At 49.8% G+C, this 15,673-nt stretch overlaps 1 long non-coding RNA gene across 1 annotated transcript; it reads left to right on the forward strand.

Annotated features, from left to right (window-relative positions):
* The first annotated feature begins 1,894 nt into the window (after window positions 1-1,894).
* LOC146405555 (uncharacterized) lies at window positions 1,895-9,427 on the forward strand. Its single transcript, XR_014837982.1, has 2 exons — window positions 1,895-4,870; window positions 9,368-9,427. It is a non-coding gene; the product is annotated as an uncharacterized LOC146405555 (long non-coding RNA).
* The last annotated feature ends 6,246 nt before the right edge of the window (window positions 9,428-15,673 follow it).

Genomic DNA, 15,673 nt, shown 5'->3' on the forward strand with positions numbered 1-15,673 from the left:
GGGAGATGAGATGAGCAGCAGTGGCTGGAAGGTCTTCTGATTTTATTGTTGTCTGGTGTGTTGTAGCCACCACCTCAATCCTCCCTTTCCTCCCTTCTAAAAATAATCCCATCCCTTTGAGGCAGAATGGTAACTCAGGTAGTCAGTATAGGAGCATGGGCTTCAATAAGTTCTTGGGTTTTTTTGTTGTTGTTGTTGTTGTTGTTTTTGTCTTTTTGTCTTTTTGCCTTTTCTGGAGCCGCTCCCGCGGCATATGGAGGTTCCCAGGCTAGGGGTCTAATCAGAGCTGTAGCTGCCAGCCTACGCCAGAGCCACAGCAATGTGGGATCCGAGCCACGTCTGCAACCTACACCACAGCTCACGGCAATGCCGGATCCTCAACCCACTGAGCAAGGCCAGGGATCAAACCCTCAACCTCATGGTTCCTAGTCGGATTCGTTAACCACTGCTCCACACCGGGAACTCCTCAATATGTTCTTTGATATGTCCATTGATTAACATTTGTGGCTTAAGGGCTCCAGGGAGTAACATCTCCATAGGCCTTGTTTTATTATAAGAAATGTGCATTCCCCACAGACTTTTACCACAGAAAATGCGAATCTCTAGCCCACTCCTCAACTGATTAAAAAAGGAATGAGAGGATGGAGTTCCCGTCGTGGCGCAGTAGTTAATGAATCCGACAAGGAACCGTGAGGTTGCAGGTTCAATCCCCGGCCTCACTCAGTGGGTTAAGGATCCAGTGTTGCCATGAGCTGTGGTGTAGGTCGAAGACATGGCTTGGATCTGGCGTTGTGGCTGTGGCCAGCAGCTACAGCTCTGATTAGACCCCTAGCCTGGGAACCTCCATGTGCCACAGGAGCGGCTCGAGAAAAGGCAAAAAGACAAAAAATAAAATAAAATAAGGAATGAGAGGAATGTGACTTAATTTAAGGAAAGAAAAAGACAAAAAAAAAAAAAAACCCATAAAACTTTTGGGACATTTCCAACCCCAAAAGCTCTATTGGACAAGGACTGATATAGGTAATTGAACAAGGCCAGTGGGAGAAAACCACATCTTTCTGGACCCCACGTTGGTATCCCCCATCTTTAAGGAATAAAAATCCCTATCGGACAATAGAGAAAAGGGGTGCTTCTCCCCCCTCCCAGCAGCCCTGGGAGCTATTTGGTTTCCTTTAATAAAGACTTTGCTTGCTTGCTGCCTGTGTGTTCCCGGAGTTCATTCTTCGACTGCCTTGAACAAGAACCCGGATTCTGGTATCATCTTTCCAGTATCACCTTGACAGTGTTTTCCTGAAGTTCCCTTATTCTCTTTAGGGTATAAAGCCAAGCCTAGAGGTGGGTGGTGGGGCAGCCGGAGACAAGGCCGCTGCAGGACTCATGCTGAGCTGCTCTCGACCACCGTTTAGATCGAAGATCACAGGGGATCAAGCTTCTCATCACCCTAACATTAAGCCCAAGGGATGAATCTGTTTCTCTATGAAGAAACAGGGCCATAGGTAGCATGCCACAGTGCCCTGGGATCTGATCATGCACTTCCTCTCCCTAACACGAAAGGGACACACCCCCTCCTTGGTGCCAAGTCATTCCACCTGCTGACTTTGTCCCCCCTTGCCTGAAATGCTTTCCCCTCGGCAACCCCCACCCTGAATGTCATCTTCTCAGTGGGGCCTTCCCTGCCCCCCCCCCCCGAAAATCCCCAGGTGCTGGATATCACCTTGTTTTAGCCTTTCCTGCAAAAGCCCACAGCCCAGCCCAGAGGGCGCCATGAGAGCTGGAAGGGGGCTTCCGAAAGAAAAGCTCAATTCAGCGTGTTGCAGGAAGGGGGATCCCTTCTAGGGCCCGAGAATGGGTTCTTGTCTACCACTCAGGAATGAATCATCCAAGGAGACACACGTGCTGACAAAACAAGAGACTTTGTTGGGAAGGGGTGCCCGGGTGAAAAGCAGCAGGGTGAGGGAACCCAGGAGAACTGCTCTGCCAAGGGGCTCGCCATCTCAGGTTTTATGCGAATGGGGTTAGCTTCCAGTTGTCTCTGGACATTTGTCTTGCTCGGTCTGTATTTGGTCTGGCTCAGGGTCCTTTTCCGTGGTGCCCGTCTCTCAGCCAAGATGGATTCCAGCGCTAAGGATCCTGGGCAGTTGGTGGTCTCCTCCCTCCTGCTGGCCCCTCCCAAATCCTCCCAGTTAGTCTTCAGGGCAGCACCACGATCCTTATCAGAGCCTCCTTCTATGAGACAACTCATGCAAGCTGCTACTGTCCTGCTTGGCCAAGGAGGGCAGTTTCAGTCAATGGTCCCGTGACAACTGGTCATCACGGAAATGAAATAAAGCCACGGAGGAGACACAGTTGGAGCGTCAGGTAATGCCAAGTTGTGGGGCTTGGAAGCCCCAGGGCCCTCCTTCTGGGCTGAGCTGTGAGCAGTAGACCCAGGGGCAGGCAAAACATCTGGCTGGGGTGGGGGTTGGAAGGCACTGAGGGGGCGTACACGGAGCTGGACAGCAGCAGAGACAGCGCTCATCTACGTAGAACCCGGAAAAGGAAGGTTGAGGGAGCCCCAGTGCAGGGCCCTGTCTGTAAATAACTCTCTGAAAGCTTGGCGTCCAAGATCAGTATATGCATTAAGCCGGGCAGGGACCGCTAGGGCTGAGATCCCGACCGTGGGCGCCGTCCCGGAAGGAACGTGCAGCAATGAGGCTGGGGCGGAAGCGGCCTGGGCTCCGGCCAAGGAAAGGCGGGGGCGGGGAGGGAGGTTGGAGCGGGACCGCCGGCCGCCTGGGGTCGGGGAAGAGGCTGGACCCGACACCGAGCGGCCTCAGCCAGCAGCCCCTTCCCCTCTAGCATGTGTCCTTGGGCTCTCTGCTCCAGGTAGGGGCTAAGAAGCCGGCAGGGGCTTCGGTTTCCCCGCAGCGACAGGGAGCGTACTCCTCGATCTTTGCGTCAGGTCCGCTGCTCAGAAGTGGTATGGCCGGGCCTCAGGTGCTGCGTTAGGTGGAACCTGCCCCTACCAGGCTCCGACTAGGGTCACGACTGGGATCGGATGGCCCCGCCCCTCGCCCTCCGCTTTAGTCCTCAGTGGAGACCAGCATCCCCGCACTCCCCAGAGGGCAGACAGGGCTGGAGGCCCCCAAAGCTGAGGGCCGGCCTGAATGAGAAAAGTCCTGTAAAGATCAAAGGAGGAGCCACTATATGTGGGGAAGAGGGGCTGTGAGGACACTGCGCCTCGACCCCTGACGGGTCCAGACGCATTCCTGGCCAGAGGCGGGCGGAGGCGCTTGGGCCTGAGGGGCCGGCACAAGCAGCACTAGGCAGGGAGAGGAGAAGGTGTGGGAGTCCCAGTTCGGCTTGAGGCGGCAAAGGTCAGCGTGGCAGCCTCTACGGAGCTCCAGTCCCAAGCGGAACACGGAGAGAGTGCCCGGGAGCGGGGCTTGCTTTCCCTCACGGGTTGGGAGTTTGTTGTCACGTGGAACGGGCGGCGGCTGCCGGTCAAGCTCAGAGCCCTGCCCCTTCACTCCCCTGCTGCCACCGAAAACCTCCGGGAAAAGCTATCGGGTGTTTTCTCATGCTCCGAAGTCCCAATGCGCTGCCCCTGCTGTCGCCTCTCGGTGAGGGGTACCTATGGAAACTCCCGCCCTTGGCTCCGCACGTCTAGAGTCCGTGCTCTTCTCTCGCGAGTCGGTGCTGGGACCCAGGCTGGCTCCCCCACGGCCTTGCGCGCCCTCTGCTGCCGCCGCGGTCTCTAGACACAGCCTTTGCTCAGCCTGGGTCCGCGCGCATAGCACTTGGGGAAGCTCAAGTAGCGTTTTGCGGGGTGCTTGGGGGTCGTGCAAATGTTGGACTTAACTTTTGGCCCTTTTCCTGAAACTCTGAAGCTCTGGAGCAGGGACGGCGCCGGGTCCTTGGGTAAGCGCACATTGCTTTAAGACCGCGTCCCAGAGAACTTTGCTTGTGACGCATCTGGTTAAGGACCTGGCGTTGTTAACTGCAGCGGCTTGGGTCTCTGCTGTGGCGCGGGTTTGATCCCTGGCCCAGGAACTTCTACAAGCTGCCGGAGCTGCCAACAAGAAAAAAAGAAAAAAGAAAAGAAAATGTGTCCGGGACTCGCCCATCCCTTGCCCGTCCTTGGCACTGCCCAATCCACCCTCGAAGGAAAGGGGCTGCAAGCACCTGCTGCTATGTAGGGCTGCCATGTTCCAGCCGCCTGATCGCAAGGGCAGAGTGTGTGCCCAGGCTTCGCGCAAAGGACAAGGCAAGGCAAGGCATGTCGAGGCCCTGGTGCTAGGCTAGGTCCCCAGCACCCCTCTCTGTCTGGCAGGCCCTGAGCTGAGGAAAGAGAGAACCAGGAGGCCCACTGAACCTGAGCTTCCCCCTAGGCCATGCTAAAGTTGGCAGGATGGCAGCCTCTGCGATCTGGTTAAAAGCATGTCAGGTGGGGGTAATTCCGCAGGGCATGGGTCACAACTACCCCTAAGGGCATAGCCACCTCCCTACTCCTTCCCCCTTCCAGGCCTTAGGGACCTATAGTCTACCACCCGCAGTTCTGGAAGAACAGCTCAGGTTCCCTCAGACAAAAGTTCTAGTGAGAGAAGGGGGCTAAAGCCCTTTCCCAACCCTGAACTTTATATGTATTCCCCAGTCCCCTCATTAATGACTTGGGTTTTTCAATTCTTTATTTGTATATATTTACTTATTTATTTGCTACATGTGGTTCCAGGGCCAGGAATCCAACCTGTGCCACAGCAGTGACAATGCCAGATCCTTAACCTGATGGACCACCAGGGAACTCCTTGGACTTTTTTTTTTTTTTTTGTCTTTTCTCTTTTTGTCTTTTCTAGGGCCGCTCCTGAGGCATATGGAGGTTCCCAGGCTAGGAGTTTAATTAGAGCTGTTGCTGCCAGCCTACGCCAGAGCCACAGCAACACAGGATCCAAGCTGCATCTGCAACCTGCACCACAGCTCTACGGCATCGCTAGATCCTTAACCCATTGAGCAAGGCCAGGGATCGAACCCGCAACCTCATGGTTCCTAGTCGGATTCCTTAACCACTGCACCACGATGGGAACTCCTCCTTGGACTCTTTAATCAATAGAAATTGGTAAAAGGCCAGATGAAAAATTCAGGCAAGGCTTTATTGGGACTCCTGCTGCAGCAGGAGAGAACTGAAAACAAGTAACAGTCTCCCTTGCTCCATGGGGGTTGGGGCTGGGGGGTAGTGTTGAACTGAACTCCTTAAATGGGGTGATTGGTGAGTCGTGCTGGAGAGGGGTGGCGTAGGTGGTCTGCCCACTCCCTTGGTGATGCTCTATGCAAGGATCATATATGGTATATTGCTTTTGCCCTTGGTACCTCAGAAGTGGTGTAGGGTTTTGGCCTTTTTGTATATTCTTGTTCAAAATTTGCCCCAACTGTGCATGCACACAGTTATTTTTAATCCCCAATAGTTTCTTTGTAATCTGTTTCCGGAGGAGATGTTTGTCCAGGTGCAAGCATTGCAGCTTCAGCCCAGATTCCAGCCTGCTCAATTTCCATCCCTTTTCCAGATGGATATTTCTTTTGGAGATCTACTTCTCCTCTACTATTGTAGGCAGGGAGGGGTTTGCACATGATCCAAGCTTGGCCAAACAGAGCATTTGTAGCCCTTGGGTCAGAGATGGGCATGGAAGTGCCCTCTAATGCCACCTGAGAGCAGAAGCCTGCCTGCAAGCCTGGGTTCCTGCAGGCCTGCTCCTGGGTCACAAGATGGCTTAAATCAGTTGATTTTGGTCTTAGTCAGTTGTAACCAAGAGTCCTGAACCACTACCTCCCCACACCCCATGCCTGTCACAAGGTTCCCAAGGGCAGTGATGGTCACCACAATGCAGATCAGAAATATGGGAGTCAGCTGTGGCCATGCCATCCCCTCAAATCACCAGTAGTTTCTGTCCAGAGTGCTTCCCAAGAATAAAGGTAATAACACTTTTTTTTTTTTTTTTTTTTTTTTTTTTCTTTTTAGGTCTGTACCTTTAGCATATGGAAGTTCCCAGGTTAGGGGTGAAATTCGAGCTGTAGCTGCTGGCTTACACCACAGCTAGAGCAACTCGGGATCTGAGCTGCATGTGCGACCAACACCACAGCTCACAGCAACACCGGATCCTTAACCCACTGAGTGAGGCCAAGGATCGAACCTGCATCCTCATGGATACAATCGTGTTCGTTATTGCCGAGTCACGATGGGAACTCCAAGGTGATAACACTCTTGTAGTGCTTCTCTTATTCAGGGAAACATTCTGAATATATTATATGTATTAACTCACCTGCTCCCCTGAGGTGAGACCTTGTGATTAGCTCTGGCCAAGGACCTGAGATGGAAGAGCCATGTCTCACGTACAGACCAGAGCATTTATTTATTGGCCAACGCCAGAGCTAAAGCTCTCTCCCTTTTCCAGGGAAGCCTGCAATGTTCAAGTACTTATTCCTGGAGCCTGGGCAGGAACTATCCTGAGCGAGACCCTCAGGCTTTGAGAAATATACCTTTATGAAATCATAGAGACTTGGGGTTATTACAGCAGCATTATCAAGCCTATCCTATTATCCCTGTTTACATGCCAATTACATGGGCACAGAAAGGATAAAGTCACTTGCCTGTGGTCACATATCTTGGGCCATACCATAGTGGAGCCAGAATTATGAACCAAGGCATAATGTCACTAGTCCATGCTCTTGACCTCAAAGATATACTGTCTGACTCCTAAAGACTGTCCGGAATCCATTTAGTTTTCATGTCCAACCCCTGTCCCCCATTCCAGACTATCTCTCTCCTAGCTGCCTCTATCAGGGAAGAAAAACTTTTCCTCTACCCTCTTAGATTCAGTACTTGGGGCCTGTGAATTAAACTGACAAAAGACAGATTAGCAGTAAGATATTTGTACTCATATGCTACGCAGTTAGAATTTGGGGCTTATATACCAATTTAATGGGGGCAGCTGAGAGGAAAGATGGGGAGAAAGGTACTTACATGGAAAACACATGGCTCTTAGGAAAGATAAATGGGTCCTTAGGAGAATATTTGGGAGTTTTGTGATAATGTCCTTTTGGGTTATCAGGTGAAAAGAGCGAATCTCTCACCGAATACAAGTCTGTGTATCTGACACACAGAGAAGCCAAACAAACCAAAACATCAGAGGTTGGAGCAGAGAAAGGTTTATTGCAGGACCATGCAAGGAGAATGGGTGGCTCCTGCACCCCAAAACTCTGAACTCCCTGAAGGTTTCCAGCAAAGCAAAGCACTTTTATTTTTATTATTTTATTTATTTATTATTTTTTAAAAAATCTTTATTTTATTTATTTCCTTTCTGATCTTTACTATTTTCTTCCTTCCTTCTGCTGGCTTGAGGTTTGCTTATTCTTCTTTTTCTAATTCTTTTAGGTGGTAGGTTGGGTTGTTTATTTGAGATTTTTCTTTTTTGTCTTTTTGCCATTTCTTGGGCCACTCCCAGGCTAGGGGTCAAATTGGAGCTGTGGCCACCGGCCTACACCAGAGCCACAGCTACGTGGGATCCAAGCCGCGTCTGCGACCTACACCACAGCTCACGGCAATGCCGGATCCTTAACCCACTGAGCAAGGCCAGGGATCGAACCCGCCACCTCGTAGTTCCTATTTGGATTTGTTAACCACTGTGCCACGACGGGAACTCCAGCAAAGCATTTTTAAAGGCAAGGTGAGGGAAGAACATGGTTGGTGTTTGGTAAATTTCTTGTATCAGAATCCTTTGTTCTTCCAGCTGTTCGGTACATCAGGTCATGTTCCTGTAAACCTCCAACAAGACAAATGTTATCCTCTTCTTCAACTTTTTATCTCTATATGAATGGAAAAGTGTTATGCCCTTAAAGGTCAGAGCCTTGAGAATGGGCTATCCTGTATATTTCAGGCTATAGGCTATATATATATATATATATTTTTAATTTTCTTTCTTTTTTTTAATGGCTGCACCCATGGCATATGGAAGTTCCTGGGCCAGGGACTGCATGTGAACTGCAGGTGCAACCTACACTGCAGCTGCAGCAATGCCAGATCTTTAACCCACTGCACTTGGCTGGGGATTGAACCCACACCTCCATAGCTACCTGAGCTGCCACAGTTAGATTCTCAACCCACTGTGCCACAGTGGTAATTCATACAGGCAATATTCTTAACTTGAAACAAAAGCAATAGAATACAAAAGGTTAAAGTAAAAGGGACAGATCTAATATGGAGTCAGATTTGTTCTTCGCTATTACAAATCTTTCCGTAGCTGCTCCCAGGGAAGGGATTTAGGACACTCTGGAATTCTTATGGGAGGCTCTGTTTTTAGGCAGATAAGGGATTTCGGGGTGGGGGGGGGTAGAGCTATTCTCAAATGCCTTCAGCTCAAAATAATTTTTATGGTCACAGTGGCACATTCTGGACTCCTTCCCCTCCAGCAGCCCCTGCTTGTCTTCCTGCTTCTTCTCTTACTCTCTCCAGCTCCTTCACCATGCCTGCCCAAGGGATCATTTCAAAAAGCAAATATGACTGTGTCACTCCCAACACAGCCCCCACTCTTCTCCTTGCTTTGGACTGATCCCATAGCTCCAAGGTGAAATCCCTGACAAAGCGTGCTAGGTCCCAGGCCTCCTCTCTCACTGACCCTTACCAAGGCTGGCATTGATCGCTTATCAGTCCTTTGCTGAGGCGACTCCTCCTCTCCCCTGGGTCGTACAGCTAACCCCATTTCCCAGGGAGGCCCTCTGTCCTTGTGTTGGTTCCCCATATTAGAAGCTTTCTGAGCCCCACGGACCTTCCATTCCCAGCACAGGGCACGGGGGCTGCGGATGGGAGTCTGGCAGGACAGGGACCAGGTTGATGTCAGTGTACTATGTCATCAGTGACTCAAGTGTGATGGACACAGGGTAGGCGCTCAAAATATTTGTTATGACTGCATAAGGAAATGAAGTATCTAAGGCAAGGTCCAGTGGAGGGATGAGGTGAGACTTCAGGGCAGGACTGCCAGATTCTCACTGTGCCAGAGATACCCTTAAGCACAAGGACTCTTGTTTAAAGCCATATTTTTTAAAAAATGCATAAGATAAAGTATATCACATTACAAAAAGGCCTCTAATGTTGAAATGCAAATATCAAAATATAAAACCAGGAGTTCCCATTGTGGCGCAGTGGTTAACGAATCCGACTAGGAACCATGAGGTTGTGGGTTTGATCCCTGGCCTCGCTCAGTGGGTTAAGGATCCAGCATAGCTGTGAGCTGTGGTGTAGGTCACAGTCTCGGCTCGGATCCCACGTTGCTGTGGCTCTGGCGTCGGCCGGCAGCTGTAGCTCCAATTAGACCCCTAGCCTGGGAACTTTCATATGCCGAAGGTGTGGCCCTAAAAAGCCAAAAAAATAAAATAAAACCACATACGCATGGTGATATAGGAACACTTGTGATTCTTTTATAACTCATTAAATTATAAGACGGAGGCAGGATTAATAAATACCAGAAACATGAAGTTTCACAGTCACCGCTATTTTGAAGGGTCTGCAAACACTGATAGTAAGTGTGAAAATCCCTGTGATTTCTGTGTGACAGTCACAAGTACTGCTAATTCTGCTAGACTTTGCTGCCTCCATTCATAATTGAAGGAAATTTCAAGTTTAAGTGAGCGGTTAGTGAAAATGAAAGATTTTTTTTTCTCATCTCAACTCTTGGACCGTCTAAATCCTGGATCCCTGGACCCTCCCTGACCCCATGAAGAAAGATGGAAGGACCAGCTACCTCCAAGGGCTGTCCCAGAAAATCTCTACGCAAAATGAGCTGAGGGCTGGCATGTAATCCTAACACAAAAGGAAATTTTCTCTCTGGGGGAGATAAGAACAGAGGCAGAAGGTCCCACAGACCAGGGACAGGAGAGGAAGCTGAATTGGGTTCCATCCTCCTTTCTAGGTGGGGGCCAGAGTCGCTGTCCCAGGCACAAGAAGCTGTACCCTCAGCAGAGTGACGGGTAGAACATACTCACCCGCCCAGAAGTGCCCAGAGGCAGTTTGGGTTACAGGCTGGCGGTGAGGAATTCATAACTGCAGGGGCACAGAGAACAGTGGAAAACTGGCCCAGAGCCAGACAACCACCCAAGGGAAAAGTTGGGGGAGTTCCAGTCGTGGCTCAGTGGTTAACGAACCGGACTAGTATCCACAAGGACACAGGTTTGATCCCTGGTCTCGCTCAGTGGGTTAAAGATCTGGCATTGCTGTGAGCTGTGGTGTAGGTTGCAGATGTGGCTTGGATCCCGTGTTGCTGTGGCTCTGGCGTAGGCCAACGGCTATAGCTCCAATTCAATCCCTAGCCTAGGAACCTCCATGTATGGTGGGTGCAGCCGTAAAAAAGACAAGAGACAAAAAAAAAAAAAGGGGGAAAAATTGGGAGTCCAGAGACCACATGAGGGATAGGCTAAAGGCCTGCCAGTGCCAGGAGAGCAGGGCCTAGGCACCCCTTTCTACCCCAGCAGGGGGCAGAATGAATGAGTACACGCACGCACGCACGCAGGAACTAATAAATCAAGGAACGGTGGGGCCTTTCCTCACTGTGATGTCACTTTCACTGGCCTGGGGTGATGTCACCCCCTTAGGCTTCTGCTCTCTTTCCATGATGGCCCCACCTCTAGCCCCCTTCTGGTGGTAGCATCGGCTTTCCTTTCACATGTCCCTTCTCTCCCTCAGCCAACAATCCTGGCAAGACAGTCAGGCATGGTGCTGTAGGTATGTGTCCCTGAGAAGATGGGTGGCACAGAAGACCCTCTCCTGGGATTCTGAAGGGGCACTGGAGAGAAGGTATAGAAAGTCAGCCTGGCTGGAAATCTGGAAAGATGACCCTTGGTCTCTACTTCCTGCAGCCCCCATAGCTGCCCGACCCTAGCCATCAGTTTGGTGTTCCCCAGCAGCTTACTTACCCTGGCCCCTCTCCCACGCTTTATCACTCCAGACCCCACCCTTCCCCAAACCAGTCATCACCCTTCACCCTCACCCCGGCCCTGGCCAGGCCCATTTCTGACAGAGGCCCTGTATTCACCAGATGGCAGAGCAGAATTCTGTCCCTTTCCTGGGCGTCCCCATTCCTGTTCTTTCCAAAGCCAGTGTGTGGAGGGGGAGGGGACTCAGATGACCCTCCCAAACTTTCAGTCACTGACAAACCATCTCTTTCATCCTTACTGCTTTAATAATTTTCCTTAAATCAACTCACCTTTAAACTTGAATATATATTTAGGAAGAAATGTATACCCTTTGTATCTCAGTCCAAATGAAAAACCATTATCCTGGCCACAACTGAAAAAATGCCTGTGGAAACACAGGAACACCAGTTTATTCCAGAAAGCTCAGACAAGTCGAGTCTCAGTTAACAAAGTTCATTAGCAACTAGAGAGCAGTACCGCTGTGTCAGTGCTGGCATCTGGTCTGCAAGAAGATTGAGGCCAGTCATTTAATCAAGCCCCAGGATCAAGCCTAGTATCAGCCACTGGCTCTGCCTCGCTTGCTCCTGGCATAAACACCTCTGCGGAGGGCGATGCCTGGAACCTCCCGCACTCCCAGGCTCCCATCCTGTGGGCCTGGGCTGCAAGAGGAGGACAAATGCCCAACATCTCTCCGTCTAAACTCACCCCCAACAAGAGGCCTCTCCCACCAGGGCCCCCCAGAGTCCTTGCAGCCAGTGCTGGGCACCAGGGCTCAGGAATGGCACCCAAGCCCAAGCGGGGAGATGGCAAGGGCACTCTCCCAGTGGCCTGCCCAGAGCATGAGCAGGCCAAATCCCTTTCTTATCTGTACCCATCCTGGCTCCCCAGAGGACTGGGAAAAGCCTGTAGTTAGTACAAGTATAAAGGTGTAAGCGCGCTGTGGTCAAGGGAGAGGAGGTGCTGGTCTGTTGGGGGTCCGGCTCCCATCACTTCATGGTTCCACCTGCCTCCTGGCACCTGGGAGGCCAGCCCCCAAAGGTGAGCTAGTCACTGTGCCCAATAGGCACATACGTTGGCCATGTTACTCCTGAAAATAGCCCACTTGCCCTATTCCACGGAACAGGAGTGGCTCCCTGCCGCCAGCATGCCTTTATCCAGCAGCCTGGAGAAAGTAACCCAGAGGGGAGGGGGAGTGAAATGCCTGTGGGCGTCAGTGCAGGCAGCTGCCACTCTGCCTTCTGCCAGCTGGTGCCTCCACGTTGCCACACCAGCTCCAGCCATACTTCTTCCCCTGTTACCCATCGCAAGTCCATGTGCCTGAGGCACAGCGAAGCAAAACGTTGGGAGTTTGGAGCAGAGAAGGGTTTATTGCAGGGCCATGCAAGGAAATGGGTGATTCATGCCCCAGAAAACCCTGAACTCCCTGAAGGCTTTCAGCAAAGCCCTTTTATTTTATTTATTTTTTTTAGGGCCACACCCTCGGTGTATGGAGGTTCCCAGGCTAGGGGTCCAATTGGAGCTGTAGCTGCCGGCCTACGCAACAGCCACAGCCACACGGGATCCAAGCCACATCTTCGACCTGCGCCACAGCTCACGGCAATGCCGGATCCTTAACCCACTAAGCAAGGCCAGGGATCGAACCCGAATCCTCGGGTTTTGCTAACCACTGAGCCATGACAGGAACTCCCAAAGCCCTTTTAAAGGCAAGGCGAGGCAGGAGTTCCCATCATGGCACAGCAGAAAAGAATCCGACTAGGAACGAGTTCGATCCCTGGCCCTGTTCAGTGGGTTAAGGATCTGGCGTTGCGTGAGCTGTGGTGTAGGTCGCAGGCTCGGCTCAATTCCAGTGTTGCTATAGTGGCTGTGGCACAGGTCAACAGCTGTAGCTCTGATTAGACCCCTAGCCTAGGAACCTCCATATGCCGTGGATGTGGCCTGAAAAAAAGCAACGAATAAATAAATAAAGGCAAGTTGAGGCAGATGTTTCGATCCCAGGGCTCTTGGTCTTCTTAATCAATGGAAATTGATAAGAGGCCAGACAGGAGAATTCAGGCAAGGCTGCAGCAGGGGGGCAATGAAAACAAGCTACAAGTTCCCCTGGCTTGGGGTGGGGTCTTGGGGTGGGGTGGGGTGGCAAGCTGGTTCCTTTTATGGGGTGAGGGTAAGGGTGGGTCCAGGGATCTGGCCAGGGGAGTGGCTTTGGAGGTCTGCCCACCCCTTTGGTGGTGGTGTGTGCAGGATCATGCATATGCCCCCTTTAGCTTCTTTGTAAAGGGAAGCCAGTGTTCAGTACTTAATGTCTCAGTATCTTACCCTGCCTGGGAATAACTTAGCTGTTCAATAAACCCCCATCATCCAAACCAACTAGCACAATTCTAAAATTTCAAGTTACTAAGTATCTGGAGAAACCACCCTTAAATAGACATTCCTAAAACACAACCATTTGTAAAGAGGTCACCCCAAAGCTCTGATCCCATTCACATCTAATTTATTCATAAGAATTTCATCATATGAAGCTAAATTTTTTTTTAACCAACTCTGCAAAAGAAACAAAATAAACCCATTGACACTCAGTAAACCCAGGCATAATAAAAGACATATCTGAACTGACCACACCAACAATTCCCTTCATACTTCCTTGCCAAGATAACCCCAATACTGTTCAGTTCTTAGACCCATGACTTTTTTTTTTCCTTTTTTTTTGGCTACACCATAGCATAAGGAGTTCCCGGGCCAGGGATGAGATCTGAGCTGCAGTTATGACCTATGACAAAGGTGCAGCAATGCTGGATCCTTTAACCCACTGTGCTAGGCTGGAAATCAAACCTGCATGCTGGTGCTGCAGAGATACCATTGATGCCGTTGCACCACAGCAGGAACTCCCCCATGATTTTTATTGGTTCCTCCTCAGCCCCAGTGAGTGATTAGGTTAAGGCAATCCTGGTATAATTCCTTTTCTTCTTGGCAATGTTTTAATATAGCTACAACCTTGCTTAAGAATTGTGAAGGGAAGTTCCCGTCACAGCGCAGCAGAAACAAATCCGACTAGGAAGCATGAGGTTGTGGGTTCAATCCCTGGCCTTGCTCAGTGGGTTAAGGATCCAGCGTTGCCATGAGCTGTGGTATAGGTCGAAGACACAGCTCAGATCCGGCGTTGCTATAGCTTCAGCATAGGCTGGCAGCAACAGCTCCTATTCGACCCCTAGCCTGAAAACCTCCATATGCTGCAGGTACAGCCCTAAAAGGACAAAAGACAAAAAAAAAAAAAAAAAAAAAGAAAAGAAAAGAAAAAAGAAAGAAAAAAGAAATGTGAAGGCAGGAGTTCTCGTCATGGCTCGGTGGTAATGAACCCAACTAATATCCATGAGGACATGGGTTGGATCCCTGGCCTCACTCAGTGGGTTAAGGATTCGCTGTTGCCATCAGCTGTGGTGTAGGTCACTGTAGTTGGTGTAGGCTGGTAGCTATAGCTCCAATTTGATTCCTAGCCTAGGAACTCCCATATGCCACAGGTGCAGCCCTAAAAAAAAAAGCAAAAAAAAAAAAAAAAAAAAAAAAAAAAAAAGAAAAGAAATGTGAAGGAAAATAAGGGAACTTTTGGGTTTCCTTTGCTCTTGGAAAGGACAAATTGTTCATACTTTCCTGAATCTGGTCACTGCTGGATAAGGACTGGTGTCATGGAAGCTCTCTTGAGGTCATGAGGGAACAAATCTGAGGACAAAATTGACATGCTAAGAATGGCAGAGGAAAATATGGCAAGAACCTGAATTCTTAATGTCACCAAGGCACCAACTGAATCCATGCTGGAACCATTAGGAATTAGTCCTTATTGTTTACGATACTTTTAGTTGTACTTTCTATTACAAGCAATGGTTTCCCAAGCTAGAGGTTGAATCAGAGCTGTAGCTGCTGTCCTACAACGCAGCCACCGCAATGAGGCATCTGAGCCGTGTCTGCAACCTACACCACAGCTCATGGCAACGCCGGATCTTTAACCCGCTGAGCAAGGTCAGGGATCAAACCTGGGTCCTCGTGGATGCTAGTCAGATTCGTTAACCACTGAGCCATGATGGGAACTCCTATTACAAGATTTAAAAACATCCTAAATAATTAATGTTAAAAGCATCTCTCAAAATTTGTACTTATTTTTCAGAAAAGGTTATTTAATTTTCTAAAAGACATGTCCGAGAGTTCCCTTCATGGCTCAGCGGTTAACGAACCCAACGAGGATCCATGAGGATGTGGGTTCAATTCCTGGCCTTGCTCAGTGGGTTAAGAATCTGGCATTGCAGTGAGCTGTGGTGTTTGTTGCAGACGCAGATCAGATCCCACGTTGCTGTGGCTGTGGTGTAGGCCGGCAGCTGCAGCTCCAATTCAACCCCTAGCCTGGAAACTTCCATGTGCCGTGGGTGCAGCCCTGAAAAAGCAAAAAAAAAAAAAAAAAAAAAGTGAAAGACATGTCTATATTAAACCAACAAGCCTAAGCTAGCTTCAATACCAGATATCAACTCAGTACTGAATATTCTCAGATCACAGGGACCTGAAATTCATTTTGCCTAATTTTCTAAATATTAGGAATTATTTGAATTTTTTTTTGTCTTTTTAGGCCCACATCCGCAGCATATGGAAGTTCCCAGGGGACTATAACATGGAACAGAGCTCTGATTATCCATAGTTAATTATTCACTGCCAGTGTTATCAAATATCAAGCAAACAAATGCAATGCAAAACAGCCTCTCAG

Source organism: Sus scrofa, chromosome 2 (assembly GCF_054392235.1).
Source record: "Sus scrofa isolate SSC_HxYL_T2T_F1_AM1 chromosome 2, Sscrofa_HxYL_maternal_Yorkshire_Landrace_v2.0, whole genome shotgun sequence".
Taxonomy (NCBI): domain Eukaryota; kingdom Metazoa; phylum Chordata; class Mammalia; order Artiodactyla; family Suidae; genus Sus; species Sus scrofa.